This window comes from Heptranchias perlo, unplaced genomic scaffold (genome assembly GCF_035084215.1).
Source record: "Heptranchias perlo isolate sHepPer1 unplaced genomic scaffold, sHepPer1.hap1 HAP1_SCAFFOLD_719, whole genome shotgun sequence".
NCBI lineage: Eukaryota > Metazoa > Chordata > Chondrichthyes > Hexanchiformes > Hexanchidae > Heptranchias > Heptranchias perlo.
In genome coordinates, this window is record NW_027139749.1 from 52,521 (window position 1) to 67,500 (window position 14,980).

Genomic DNA, 14,980 nt, shown 5'->3' on the forward strand with positions numbered 1-14,980 from the left:
CCGGGTATCTGTTATTCTATATATAAACCCCCCGAACCCCTCGATTAGATTCCAGTCTGTAACTCACTCCCGGGTATCTGTTATTCTGTATATAATCCCCCCCGAACCCCTCGATTAGATTCCAGTCTGTAACTCACTCCCGGGTGTCTGTTATTCTATATATAAACCCCCCGAACCCCTCGATTAGATTCCAGTCTGTAACTCACTCCCGGGTATCTGTTATTCTATATATAAACCCCCCGAACCCCTCGATTAGATTCCAGTCTGTAACTCACTCCCGGGTATCTGTTATTCTATATATAAACCCCCCCCGAACCCCTCGATTGGATTCCAGTCTGTAACTCACTCCCGGGTATCTGTTATTCTATATATAAACCCCCCGAACCCCTCGATTAGATTCCAGTCTGTAACTCACTCCCGGGTATCTGTTATTCTATATATAAACCCCCCCGAACCCCTCGATTAGATTCCAGTCTGCAACTCACTCCCGGGTATCTGTTATTCTATATATAAACCCCCCGAACCCCTCGATTAGATTCCAGTCTGTAACTCACTCCCGGGTATCTGTTATTCTATATATAAACCCCCCCGAACCCCTCGATTAGATTCCAGTCTGTAACTCACTCCCGGGTATCTGTTATTCTATATATAAATCCCCCGAACCCCTCGATTAGATTCCAGTCTGTAACTCACTCCCGGGTATCTGTTCTTCTATATATAAATCCCCCGAACCCCTCGATTAGATTCCAGTCTGTAACTCACTCCCGGGTATCTGTTATTCTATATATAAAGCCCCCCGAACCCCTCGATTAGATTCCAGTCTGTAACTCACTCCCTGGGGTATCTGTTATTCTATATATAAACCCCCCCGAACCCCTCGATTAGATTCCAGTCTGTAACTCACTCCCGGGTATCTGTTATTCTATATATAAATCCCCCGAACCCCACGATTAGATTCCAGTCTGTAACTCACTCCCGGGTATCTGTTATTCTATATATAAACCCCCCCGAACCCCTCGATTAGATTCCAGTCTGTAACTCACTCCCGGGTATCTGTTATTCTATATATAAACCCCCCGAACCCCTCGATTAGATTCCAGTCTGTAACTCACTCCCGGGGATCTGTTATTCTATATATAAACCCCCCGAACCCCTCGATTAGATTCCAGTCTGTAACTCACTCCCGGGTATCTGTTATTCTATATATAAACCCCCCCGAACCCCTCGATTGGATTCCAGTCTGTAACTCACTCCCGGGTATCTGTTATTCTATATATAAACCCCCCGAACCCCTCGATTAGATTCCAGTCTGTAACTCACTCCCGGGTATCTGTTATTCTATATATAAACCCCCCCGAACCCCTCGATTAGATTCCAGTCTGCAACTCACTCCCGGGTATCTGTTATTCTATATATAAACCCCCCGAACCCCTCGATTAGATTCCAGTCTGTAACTCACTCCCGGGTATCTGTTATTCTATATATAAACCCCCCCGAACCCCTCGATTAGATTCCAGTCTGTAACTCACTCCCGGGTATCTGTTATTCTATATATAAATCCCCCGAACCCCTCGATTAGATTCCAGTCTGTAACTCACTCCCGGGTATCTGTTATTCTATATATAAACCCCCCGAACCCCTCGATTAGATTCCAGTCTGTAACTCACTCCTGGGTATCTGTTATTCTATATATAAACCCCCCGAACCCCTCGATTAGATTCCAGTCTGTAACTCACTCCCGGGTATCTGTTATTCTATATATAAATCCCCCGAACCCCTCGATTAGATTCCAGTCTGTAACTCACTCCCGGGTATCTGTTATTCTATATATAAAGCCCCCCGAACCCCTCGATTAGATTCCAGTCTGTAACTCACTCCCTGGGGTATCTGTTATTCTATATATAAACCCCCCCGAACCCCTCGATTAGATTCCAGTCTGTAACTCACTCCCGGGTATCTGTTATTCTATATATAAATCCCCCGAACCCCACGATTAGATTCCAGTCTGTAACTCCCTCCCGGGTATCTGTTATTCTAGAGATAAACCCCCCCGAACCCCTCGATTAGATTCCAGTCTGTAACTCACTCCCGGGTATCTGTTATTCTATATATAAACCCCCCGAACCCCTCGATTAGATTCCAGTCTGTAACTCACTCCCGGGTATCTGTTATTCTATATATAATCCCCCCCGAACCCCTCGATTAGATTCCAGTCTGTAACTCACTCCCGGGTATCTGTTATTCTATATATAAACCCCCCGAACCCCTCGATTAGATTCCAGTCTGTAACTCACTCCCGGGTATCTGTTATTCTAAATATAAACCCCCCCGAACCCCTCGATTAGATTCCAGTCTGTAACTCACTCCCGGGTATCTGTTATTCTATATATAAACCCCCCCGAACCCCTCGATTAGATTCCAGTCTGTAACTCACTCCCGGGTATCTGTTATTCTATATATAAACCCCCCGAACCCCTCGATTAGATTCCAGTCTGTAACTCACTCCCAGGTATCTGTTATTCTATATATAAACCCCCCTGAACCCCTCGATTAGATTCCAGTCTGTAACTCACTCCCGGGTATCTGTTATTCTATATATAAACCCCCCCAGAACCCCTCGATTAGATTCCAGTCTGTAACTCACTCCCGGGTATCTGTTATTCTATATATAAACCCCCCGAACCCCTCGATTAGATTCCAGTCTGTAACTCACTCCCGGGTATCTGTTATTCTGTATATAATCCCCCCCGAACCCCTCGATTAGATTCCAGTCTGTAACTCACTCCCGGGTGTCTGTTATTCTATATATAAACCCCCCGAACCCCTCGATTAGATTCCAGTCTGTAACTCACTCCCGGGTATCTGTTATTCTATATATAAACCCCCCGAACCCCTCGATTAGATTCCAGTCTGTAACTCACTCCCGGGTATCTGTTATTCTATATATAAACCCCCCCGAACCCCTCGATTGGATTCCAGTCTGTAACTCACTCCCGGGTATCTGTTATTCTATATATAAACCCCCCGAACCCCTCGATTAGATTCCAGTCTGTAACTCACTCCCGGGTATCTGTTATTCTATATATAAACCCCCCCGAACCCCTCGATTAGATTCCAGTCTGCAACTCACTCCCGGGTATCTGTTATTCTATATATAAACCCCCCGAACCCCTCGATTAGATTCCAGTCTGTAACTCACTCCCGGGTATCTGTTATTCTATATATAAACCCCCCCGAACCCCTCGATTAGATTCCAGTCTGTAACTCACTCCCGGGTATCTGTTATTCTATATATAAATCCCCCGAACCCCTCGATTAGATTCCAGTCTGTAACTCACTCCCGGGTATCTGTTATTCTATATATAAACCCCCCGAACCCCTCGATTAGATTCCAGTCTGTAACTCACTCCTGGGTATCTGTTATTCTATATATAAACCCCCCGAACCCCTCGATTAGATTCCAGTCTGTAACTCACTCCCGGGTATCTGTTATTCTATATATAAATCCCCCGAACCCCTCGATTAGATTCCAGTCTGTAACTCACTCCCGGGTATCTGTTATTCTATATATAAAGCCCCCCGAACCCCTCGATTAGATTCCAGTCTGTAACTCACTCCCTGGGGTATCTGTTATTCTATATATAAACCCCCCCGAACCCCTCGATTAGATTCCAGTCTGTAACTCACTCCCGGGTATCTGTTATTCTATATATAAATCCCCCGAACCCCACGATTAGATTCCAGTCTGTAACTCCCTCCCGGGTATCTGTTATTCTAGAGATAAACCCCCCCGAACCCCTCGATTAGATTCCAGTCTGTAACTCACTCCCGGGTATCTGTTATTCTATATATAAACCCCCCGAACCCCTCGATTAGATTCCAGTCTGTAACTCACTCCCGGGTATCTGTTATTCTATATATAATCCCCCCCGAACCCCTCGATTAGATTCCAGTCTGTAACTCACTCCCGGGTATCTGTTATTCTATATATAAACCCCCCGAACCCCTCGATTAGATTCCAGTCTGTAACTCACTCCCGGGTATCTGTTATTCTAAATATAAACCCCCCCGAACCCCTCGATTAGATTCCAGTCTGTAACTCACTCCCGGGTATCTGTTATTCTATATATAAACCCCCCCGAACCCCTCGATTAGATTCCAGTCTGTAACTCACTCCCGGGTATCTGTTATTCTATATATAAACCCCCCGAACCCCTCGATTAGATTCCAGTCTGTAACTCACTCCCAGGTATCTGTTATTCTATATATAAACCCCCCTGAACCCCTCGATTAGATTCCAGTCTGTAACTCACTCCCGGGTATCTGTTATTCTACATATAAACCCCCCGAACCCCTCGATTAGATTCCAGTCTGTAACTCACTCCCGGGTATCTGTTATTCTATATATAAATCCCCCGAACCCCACGATTAGATTCCAGTCTGTAACTCACTCCCGGGTATCTGTTATTCTATATATAAATCCCCCCGAACCCCTCGATTAGATTCCAGTCTGTAACTCACTCCCGGGTATCTGTTATTCTATATATAAACCCCCCGAACCCCTCGATTAGATTCCAGTCTGTAACTCACTCCCGGGTATCTGTTATTCTATATATAAACCCCCCGAACCCCTCGATTAGATTCCAGTCTGTAACTCACTCCCGGGTATCTGTTATTCTGTATATAATCCCCCCCGAACCCCTCGATTAGATTCCAGTCTGTAACTCACTCCCGGGTGTCTGTTATTCTATATAATCCCCCCCGAACCCCTCGATTAGATTCCAGTCTGTAACTCACTCCCGGGTATCTGTTATTCTATATATAAACCCCCCCGAACCCCTCGATTAGATTCCAGTCTATAACTCACTCCCGGGTGTCTGTTATTCTATATAATCCCCCCCGAACCCCTCGATTAGATTCCAGTCTGTAACTCACTCCCTGGGGTATCTGTTATTCTCTATATAAACCCCCCCGAACCCCTCGATTAGATTCCAGTCTATAACTCACTCCCGGGTGTCTGTTATTCTATATATAAACCCCCCCGAACCCCTCGATTAGATTCCAGTCTGTAACTCACTCCCGGGTATCTGTTATTCTATATATGAACCCCCCGAACCCCTCGATTAGATTCCAGTCTGTAACTCACTCCTGGGTATCTGTTATTCTATATATAAACCCCCCGAACCCCTCGATTAGATTCCAGTCTGTAACTCACTCCCGGGTATCTGTTATTCTATATATAAATCCCCCGAACCCCTCGATTAGATTCCAGTCTGTAACTCACTCCCGGGTATCTGTTATTCTATATATAAAGCCCCCCGAACCCCTCGATTAGATTCCAGTCTGTAACTCACTCCCTGGGGTATCTGTTATTCTATATATAAACCCCCCCGAACCCCTCGATTAGATTCCAGTCTGTAACTCACTCCCGGGTATCTGTTATTCTATATATAAATCCCCCGAACCCCACGATTAGATTCCAGTCTGTAACTCACTCCCGGGTATCTGTTATTCGAGATATAAACACCCTGAACACCTCGATTAGATTCCAGTCTGTAACTCACTCCCGGGTATCTGTTATTCTATATATAAACCCCCCGAACCCCTCGATTAGATTCCAGTCTGTAACTCACTCCCGGGTATCTGTTATTCTATATAAAAACCCCCCGAACCCCTCGATTAGATTCCAGTCTGTAACTCACTCCCGGGTATCTGTTATTCTATATATAAACCCCCCCGAACCCCTCGATTGGATTCCAGTCTGTAACTCACTCCCGGGTATCTGTTATTCTATATATAAACCCCCCCGAACCCCTCGATTAGATTCCAGTCTGTAACTCACTCCCGGGTATCTGTTATTCTATATATAAACCCCCCGAACCCCTCGATTAGATTCCAGTCTGTAACTCACTCCCGGGTATCTGTTATTCTATATATAAACCCCCCCGAACCCCTCGATTAGATTCCAGTCTGCAACTCACTCCCGGGTATCTGTTATTCTATATATAAACCCCCCGAACCCCTCGATTAGATTCCAGTCTGTAACTCACTCCCGGGTATCTGTTATTCTATATATAAACCCCCCCGAACCCCTCGATTAGATTCCAGTCTGTAACTCACTCCCGGGTATCTGTTATTCTATATATAAATCCCCCGAACCCCTCGATTAGATTCCAGTCTGTAACTCACTCCCGGGTATCTGTTATTCTATATATAAAGCCCCCCGAACCCCTCGATTAGATTCCAGTCTGTAACTCACTCCCTGGGGTATCTGTTATTCTATATATAAACCCCCCCGAACCCCTCGATTAGATTCCAGTCTGTAACTCACTCCCGGGTATCTGTTATTCTATATATAAACCCCCCCGAACCCCTCGATTAGATTCCAGTCTGTAACTCACTCCCGGGTATCTGTTATTCTATATATAAACCCCCCGAACCCCTCGATTAGATTCCAGTCTGTAACTCACTCCCGGGTATCTGTTATTCTATATATAAACCCCCCTGAACCCCTCGATTAGATTCCAGTCTGTAACTCACTCCCGGGTATCTGTTATTCTACATATAATCCCCCCGAACCCCTCGATTAGATTCCAGTCTGTAACTCACTCCCGGGTATCTGTTATTCTATATATAAATCCCCCGAACCCCACGATTAGATTCCAGTCTGTAACTCACTCCCGGGTATCTGTTATTCTATATATAAACCCCCCCGAACCCCTCGATTAGATTCCAGCCTGTAACTCACTCCCGGGTATCTGTTATTCTATATATAAACCCCCCCGAACCCCTCGATTAGATTCCAGTCTGTAACTCACTCCCGGGTATCTGTTATTCTATATATAAACCCACCCGAACCCCTCGATTAGATTCCAGTCTGTAACTCACTCCCGGGTATCTGTTATTCTATATATAAACCCCCCGAACCCCTCGATTAGATTCCAGTCTGTAACTCACTCCCGGGTATCTGTTATTCTATATATAAACCCCCCGAACCCCTCGATTAGATTCCAGTCTGTAACTCACTCCCGGGTATCTGTTATTCTATATATAATCCCCCCCGAACCCCTCGATTAGATTCCAGTCTGTAACTCACTCCCGGGTATCTGTTATTCTATATATAAACCCCCCGAACCCCTCGATTAGATTCCAGTCTGTAACTCACTCCCGGGTATCTGTTATTCTATATATAAACCCCCCCGAACCCCTCGATTAGATTCCAGTCTGTAACTCACTCCCGTGTGTCTGTTATTCTATATATAAACCCCCCGAACCCCTCGATTAGATTCTAGTCTGTAACTCACTCCCGGGTATCTGTTTTTCTATATATAAACCCCCTGAACCCCTCGATTAGATTCCAGTCTGTAACTCACTCCCGGGTATCTGTTATTCTATATATAAACCCCCCGAACCCCTCGATTAGATTCCAGTCTGTAACTCACTCCCGGGTATCTGTTATTCTGTATATAAACCAGCTCTCTCTCTCTCTCTCTCTCTGCGTCTCTGTGATCATTTACCATGTTGCTGTTTGTCCTGAGATGGACTCTCATAGTTCTGGGCACACTCTAACACGGAGCAATGCTCTCCTTTACGGGAGAGGTGAATCGGAGACCTGCCTTTGCTGTGCTGGCTTTCTCCAACCAGGGAGAACTTAAGAAATAGGAGCAGGAGTCGGTCATACGGCCCCTTGAGCCTGCTCCGCCATTCAATCAGGTCATGGCTGATCTTCGACCTCAACTCCACTTTCCCGCCCGATCCCCATATCCCTCGATTCTCTTGGTGAGCAAATATCTATCGATCTCAGCCTTGAATATCCTCAACGACTGAGCAAACACAGCCCTCTGGGGGAGAGAATTCCAAATATTCACAACCCTCTGAGTGGAGAAATTCCTCCTCATCTCAGTCCTAAATGTCCGACCCCTTATCCTGAGACTATGCCCCCTCGTTCTAGACTCTCCAGCCAAGGGGGGAACAGCCTCTCAGCATCTACCCTCTCAAGCCCCCTCAGAATCTTATATGCTTCAATGAGATCACCTCTCATTCTCCTGAACTCCAGAGAGTATGGGCCCGTTCTACTCAATCTCTCCTCATAGGACAACCCTCTCATCCCAGGAATCAATCTAGTGAACCTTCGTTGCACCCCCTCTGAGGCAAGTCTACCCTTCCTTAGATAAGGAGACCAGAACTGTACCCAGTGCTCCAGGTGAGGGCTCACCAAAGCCCTGTACAATTGTAGGAAGACTCCCTTACTCTTGTACTCCAACCCTTTTGCAATAAAGGCCAACATAGCATTTGCCTTCCGAATTGCTTGCTGTACCTGCACGCTAACTTTCTGTGTTCCGTGGACGAGGACACGCAAATCCCTCTGAACATTTCTTAGTCTCCCACCTTTTAACGAAATCTTCAGACAGGTGTAGAAGGAGCACACAACAGGGGCAATTGGGTGCAGAGATGGCCTGAATGAAGGTTTCTGTTGAATGTGAGGGCTGGGGAGGTGGGGAGAGAGAGACTGACGAGTCGGAGATGCAGCTGAGAGAGAGAGAGAGAAAACGTTTCCGATCGGGGAGAGTCGTACCCATCCCACGAGCCCAACGGAAAAAGAATTTCCGTCGCAGAGGCGGGACGTAGGTCATCGGCTGAACACGATGGAATAAAGTCAAGAACTCCAACTCTGGCCCCCCAGTTTCGTTTCTCCCCGGCCCGAACCGTGTCACGCAAATCGTCACGCGGTTAGAGGGCGAGAGACGTGCGTTCACGTCGTGACGAAGCTTCGGATCTCGTGCACGTGCTGAGCTCCGGTTCTGTAACGCGGTTGGATCTGTTATTATTGTATTGCATAAAACGTACAGCTTAATAAATCTACAGGATGCTTAGCCAGAATGGATTGGTTTTGCGGTGGATGTGGTGTATATGGACTTTCAAAAGGCGTTTGATAAAGTGCCACATGATAGGCTTGTCAGCAAAATTGAAGCCCATGGAATGAAGGGGCCAGCGGCAGCGCGGACGCAGAACGGGCTAAGGGAGAGGAAACAGAGAGTAGCGGTGAACGGTCGTTTTTCGGACTGGAGGGAGGTGTCCAGTGGTGTTCCCCAGGGGTCAGTGCTGGTACCACTGCTTTTCTTGCTTTGTATTAATGACTTGGACTTGGGTGTACAGGGCACAATTTCCAAATTTGCAGATGACACAAAACCCGGAAGGGTAGTGAACAGTGAGGAGGACAGTGATAGACTTCAAGAGGATATAGACAGGATGATGGAACGGGCGGACACGTGGCAGATGAAATTTAACGCGGAAAAATGCGAGGTGATAACATTTCGGTAGGAAGAACGAGGAGAGGCAAAATAAACTCGAGGGCACAACTCTAAAAGGGGGTGCAGGAACAGAGAGATCTAGGGGTATATGGGCACAAATCATCGAAGGTGGCAGGGCAGGTTGAGAAAGCAGTTAAAAAAGCATACGGGATCCTGGGCTTTATAAATAGAGGCAGAGAGTCCAAAAGCAAGGAAGTCACGATGAACCTTTATAAAACACTGGTTGGGCCACGATTGGAGGATTCAGTCCGGATCAGGGCACCACACTTTAGGGAAAGATGTGACGGCCTTAGAGAGGGTGCAGGAGAGATTTACTAGAATTGTTCCAGGGACGAGGGACCTCAGTTACGGGGAGAGACTGGAGAAGCTGGGGGTCGTTCTCCTGGGAACAGAGACGGTCGCGAGGAGATTTGATCGAGGCGTTCGAAATCAGGAAGGGTCTGGACAGAGCAGAGACAGAGAGAGAAACTGTTCCCATTGGCGGAAGGGTCAAGGACCAGAGGACACAGATTTAAGGTGATTGGTAAAAGAACCAGAGGTGACATGAGGAAAAACGTTTTCTCGCAGCGAGTGGTGAGGATCTGGAATTCACTGCCCGAGGGGGTGGAGGAGGCAGATTCAATCATGGCCTTCAAAAGGGAACTGGATAAATACTTGAAGGGAAAAAATTTGCAGGGCTACTGGGAAAGGGCGGGGGAGTGGGACTCGCTGGATCGCTCTGACAGAGAGCCGGCACGGACTCGATGGGCCGAATGGCCTCCTTCTGTGCTGCCCCTCCGACCGCGTCTCCGCTCCGTCACCAAGACCGCCCGCTTCCACCTCCTGTAACTCCGCCCCGCCACCCCGCCCCGCCTCAGCTCACCTGCTGCTGGAACCCCTCATCCGTGTCCCTCGTCGCCTCGCAGACTCGACTATTTCCAACGCTCTCCCACCTGTGCGCGCCCCCCCCCCGTAACCATCTGCTCATCCAGAACTCTGCTGCCCCGCGTCCTGACTCGCACCACGTCCCGTTCACCCACCCCTGTCCTCGCTGGTCCGACATTGGCTCCCGGTCCGGCAACGCCTCGATTTTTAAAATTCTCCCGTTCTTGTTTTCAAATCCTTCTGTGGTCCTCATCCCCCCCTCCCTCTCCCTATCTCTGTAACCTCCTCCGACTCTCCCAGATCTCTGTAACCCTCCTCCAACCCTCCCAGATCTTTGTAACCCCCCTCCTACCCTCCCAGATCTCTGGAACCCTCCTCCTAACACTCCCAGATCTCTGTAACCTCCTCCGACCCTCCCAGATCTCTGGAACCCTCCTCCTAACACTCCCAGATCTCTGTAACCTCCTCCGACCCTCCCAGATCTCTGGAACCCTCCTCCTAACACTCCCAGATCTCTGTAACCTCCTCCAAACCTCCCAGATCTCTGTTACCTCCTCCAACCCTCCCAGATCTCTGCAATCTCCTCCAACCCTCCCAGATCCCTGTAACCTCCTCCAACCCTCCTAGATCTTTGCAATCTCCTCCAACCCTCCCAGATCTCTGCAACCCTCCTCCAGCCCCTCCAACCCGCCCAGATCTCTGCAATCTCCTCCAACCCTCCCAGATCTCTGTAACTTCCTCCAGCCCCTCCAAACCTCCCAGATCTCTGTAACCCTCCTCCAGCCCCTCCAACCCTCCCAGATCTCTGTAACCCTCCTCCAACCCTCCCAGATCTCTGTAATCTCCTCCAGCCCCTCCAACCCTCCAAGATCTCTGGAACGTCCTCTGACCCTCCCAGATCTCTGCGCTCCTCCAATTCCGGCCTCTTGCCCATCCCCCCGATTCCCATCGCTCCACCATTGGCGGCCGTGCCTTCAGCTGCCTGGGGCCTCTAAACTCTGGAATTCCCTCCCTAAACCTCTCCGCCTCTCACCCTACCTTGTTTAAGACGATCCTTAAAACTTCCCTCTTTGACCGAGCTTTCAGGAAGTACAATTTCACAATTTGTGAACGACACCGATTGTGCTCAGTTCTGGTCTCCATATACCTTGGTTCGACCACACTCGGAGCACTGTGCACAGTTCTGGTCTCCATATACCTGGGTTAGACCACACTGGGAGCACTGTGCACAGTTCTGGTCTCCATATACCTGGGTTAGACCACACTTGGAACACTGTGCACAGTTCTGGTCTCCATATACCTTGGTTCGACCACACTTGGAACACTGTGCACAGTTCTGGTCTCCATATACCTGGGTTAGACCACACTTGGAGCACTGTGCACAGTTCTGGTCTCCATATACCCGGGTTAGACCACACTTGGAACACTGTGCACAGTTCTGGTCTCCATATACCTTGGTTAGACCACACTCGGAGCACTGTGCACAGTTCTGGTCTCCATATACCTGGGTTAGACCACACTTGGAGCACTGTGCACAGTTCTGATCGACATATACCTTGGTTAGACCACACTTGGAGCACTGTGTACAGTTCTGGTCTCCATATACCTGGGTTAGACCACACTCGGAGCACTGTGTACAGTTCTGGTCTCCATATACCTGGGTTAGACCACACTCGGAGCACTGTGTACAGTTCTGGTCTCCATATACCTTGGTTCGACCACACTTGGAACACTGTGCACAGTTCTGGTCTCCGTATACCTTGGTTCGACCACACTTGGAACACTGTGCACAGTTCTGGTCTCCATATACCTGGGTTAGACCACACTTGGAGCACTGTGCACAGTTCTGGTCTCCATATACCCGGGTTAGACCACACTTGGAACACTGTGCACAGTTCTGGTCTCCATATACCTTGGTTAGACCACACTCGGAGCACTGTGCACAGTTCTGGTCTCCATATACCTGGGTTAGACCACACTTGGAGCACTGTGCACAGTTCTGATCGACATATACCTTGGTTAGACCACACTTGGAGCACTGTGCACAGTTCTGGTCTACATTTACCTTGGTTAGACCACACTTGGAGCACTGTGCACGGTTCTGGTCTCAATATACCTTGGTTAGACCACACTTGGAGCACTGTGCACGGTTCTGGTCTCCATATACCTTGGTTAGACCACACTTGGAGCACTGTGCACGGTTCTGGTCTCCATATACCTTGGTTAGACCACACTTGGAACACTGTGTACAGTTCTGGTCTCCATATACCTGGGTTAGACCACACTTGGAACACTGTGCACAGTTCTGGTCTCCATATACCTGGGTTAGACCACACTTGGAGCACTGTGCACAGTTCCGGTCTCCATATACCTGGGTAAGACCACACTCGGAGCACTGTGGACAGTTCTGGTCTCCATATACCTGGGTTAGACCACACTTGGAGCACTGTGCACAGTTCCGGTCTCCATAAACCTGGGTTAGACCACACTTGGAGCACTGTGCACAGTTCCGGTCTCCATAAACCTGGGTTAGACCACACTTGGAGCACTGTGCACAGTTCCGGTCTCCATACACCTGGGTTAGACCGCACTGGGAGCACTGTGCACAGTTCTGGTCTCCATTTTATAAAAAGGATATAGAGGCACTGAAGAAGGTACAAAAAAGATTTACAAGGATGATACCAGAACTGAGAGGTTAAAACAATCAGGAAAGGCTGAACAGACTGGGGGTCTTTTCTCCAGAAAAGAGAAGACTGAGGGGTGACCTGATAGAGGTCTTTAAGATTATGAAAGGTTTCGATCGGGTAGACGGAGAGAAGATGTTTCCAATTGTTGGGGGGAGACCAGAACCAGGGGCCATAAATATAAGAGAGTCACTAATAAATCCAATCGGGAATTCAGGAGAAACTTCTTTCCCCAGAGAGTGGTGAGAATGTGGAACTCGCTCCCACAAGGAGTAGTTGAGGGGAATCGCGGAGATGGATTTAAGGGGAAGCTCGATAAACACATGAGGGAGAAAGGAATAGAAGGATATCATGATGGGGGGGTAGATGGAGTAGGGAGAGATGAGGCTCGTGTGGAGCATAAACACTGGGATAGACCAGACGGGCCGAATGGCCAGAATTGGAGGAGGTTACAGAGATCTGGGAGGGTCGGATGGGCTGGAGGAGGTTACAGTGATCTGGGAGGGTTGGAGGGGCTGGAGGAAGTCACAGAGATCTGGGAGGGTCGGAGGGGCTGGAGGAGGTTACAGAGATCTGGGAGGGTCGGAGGGGCTGGAGGAGGTTACAGAGATCTGGGAGGGTCGGAGGGGTTGGAGGAGGGTTACAGAGATCTGGGAGGGTCGGAGGGGCTGGAGGAGGTTACAGAGATCTGGGAGGGTCGGAGGGGCTGGAGGAGGTTACAGAGATCTGGGAGGGTCGGAGGGGCTGGAGGAGGTTACAGAGATCTGGAAGGGTCGGAGGGGTTGGAGGAGGGTTACAGAGATCTGGGAGGGTCGGAGGGGGCTGGAGGAAGTCACAGAGATCTGGGAGGGTCGGAGGGGCTGGAGGAGGTTACAGAGATCTGGGAGGGTCGGAGGGGCTGGAGGAAGTCACAGAGATCTGGGAGGGTCGGAGGGGCTGGAGGAGGTTACAGTGATCTGGGAGGGTCGGAGTGGTTGGAGGAGGTTACAGAGATCTGGGAGGGTCGGAGGGGCTGGAGGAGGTTACAGAGATCTGGGAGGGTCGGAGGGGGCTGGAGGAGGTTACAGAGATCTGGGAGGGTCGGAGGGGCCGGAGGAGGTTACAGAGATCTGGGAGGGTCGGAGGGGTTGGAGGAGGTTACAGAGATCTGGGAGGGTCGGAGGGGCTGGAGGAGGGTTACAGAGATCTGGGAGGGTCGGAGGGTTTGGAGGAGGTTACAGAGATCTGGGAGGGTCGGAGGGGCTGGAGGAGGTTACAGGGATCTGGGAGGGTCGGAGGGGCTGGAGGAGGTTACAGAGATCTGGGAGGGTCGGAGTGGTTGGAGAAGGTTACAGAGATCTGGGAGGGTCGGAGTGGCTGGAGGAGGTTACAGAGATCTGGGAGGGTTGGAGGGGCTGGAGGAGGGTTACAGAGATCTGGGAGGGTCGGAGGGGCTGGAGGAGGGTTACAGAGATCTGGGAGGGTCGGAGGGGCTGGAGGAGGGTTACAGAGATCTGGGAGGGTCGGAGGGGCTGGTGGAGGTTACAGAGATCTGGGAGGGTTGGAGGGGCTGGAGGAGGGTTACAGAGATCTGGGAGGGTCGGAGGGGCTGGTGGAGGTTACAGAGATCTGGGAGGGTCGGAGGGGCTGGAGGAGGTTACAGAGATCTGGGAGGGTTGGAGGGGCTGGAGGAGGGTTACAGAGATCTGGGAGGGTCGGAGGGGCTGGAGGAGGGTTACAGAGATCTGGGAGGGTCGGAGGGGGCTGGAGGAGGTTACAGAAATAGGGGAGGGGGGAAAGGAGGGCCACGGAGGCAGAGTGAGCGGTGTCGACGGGCGCAGGGAGTCGCGAATGGAGACGGAGAGATTAAACGAGTGGGCGGTACTGAGGCCGTTTAACGCGGGGGGAGGGGGGAGGTTTGAGGCCACTCACTTTGGAGCTCAGAAAGATGGATCAGGGCATTTCCGCCCTGGAGAGAAGCTCGGAGCCGGGGAGGAGCGGAGAGATTTCGGGGGACTCCCTCGTACAGAAATCGCTAAAAGCCAGTCCAGTCGATAATTAAATAGGCCGACGGGATGGCGGCATTTATCTCGAGAGGGTTCGACGTTTGGTCACAGCTGTACAGGGAGCTCTGGTCAGACC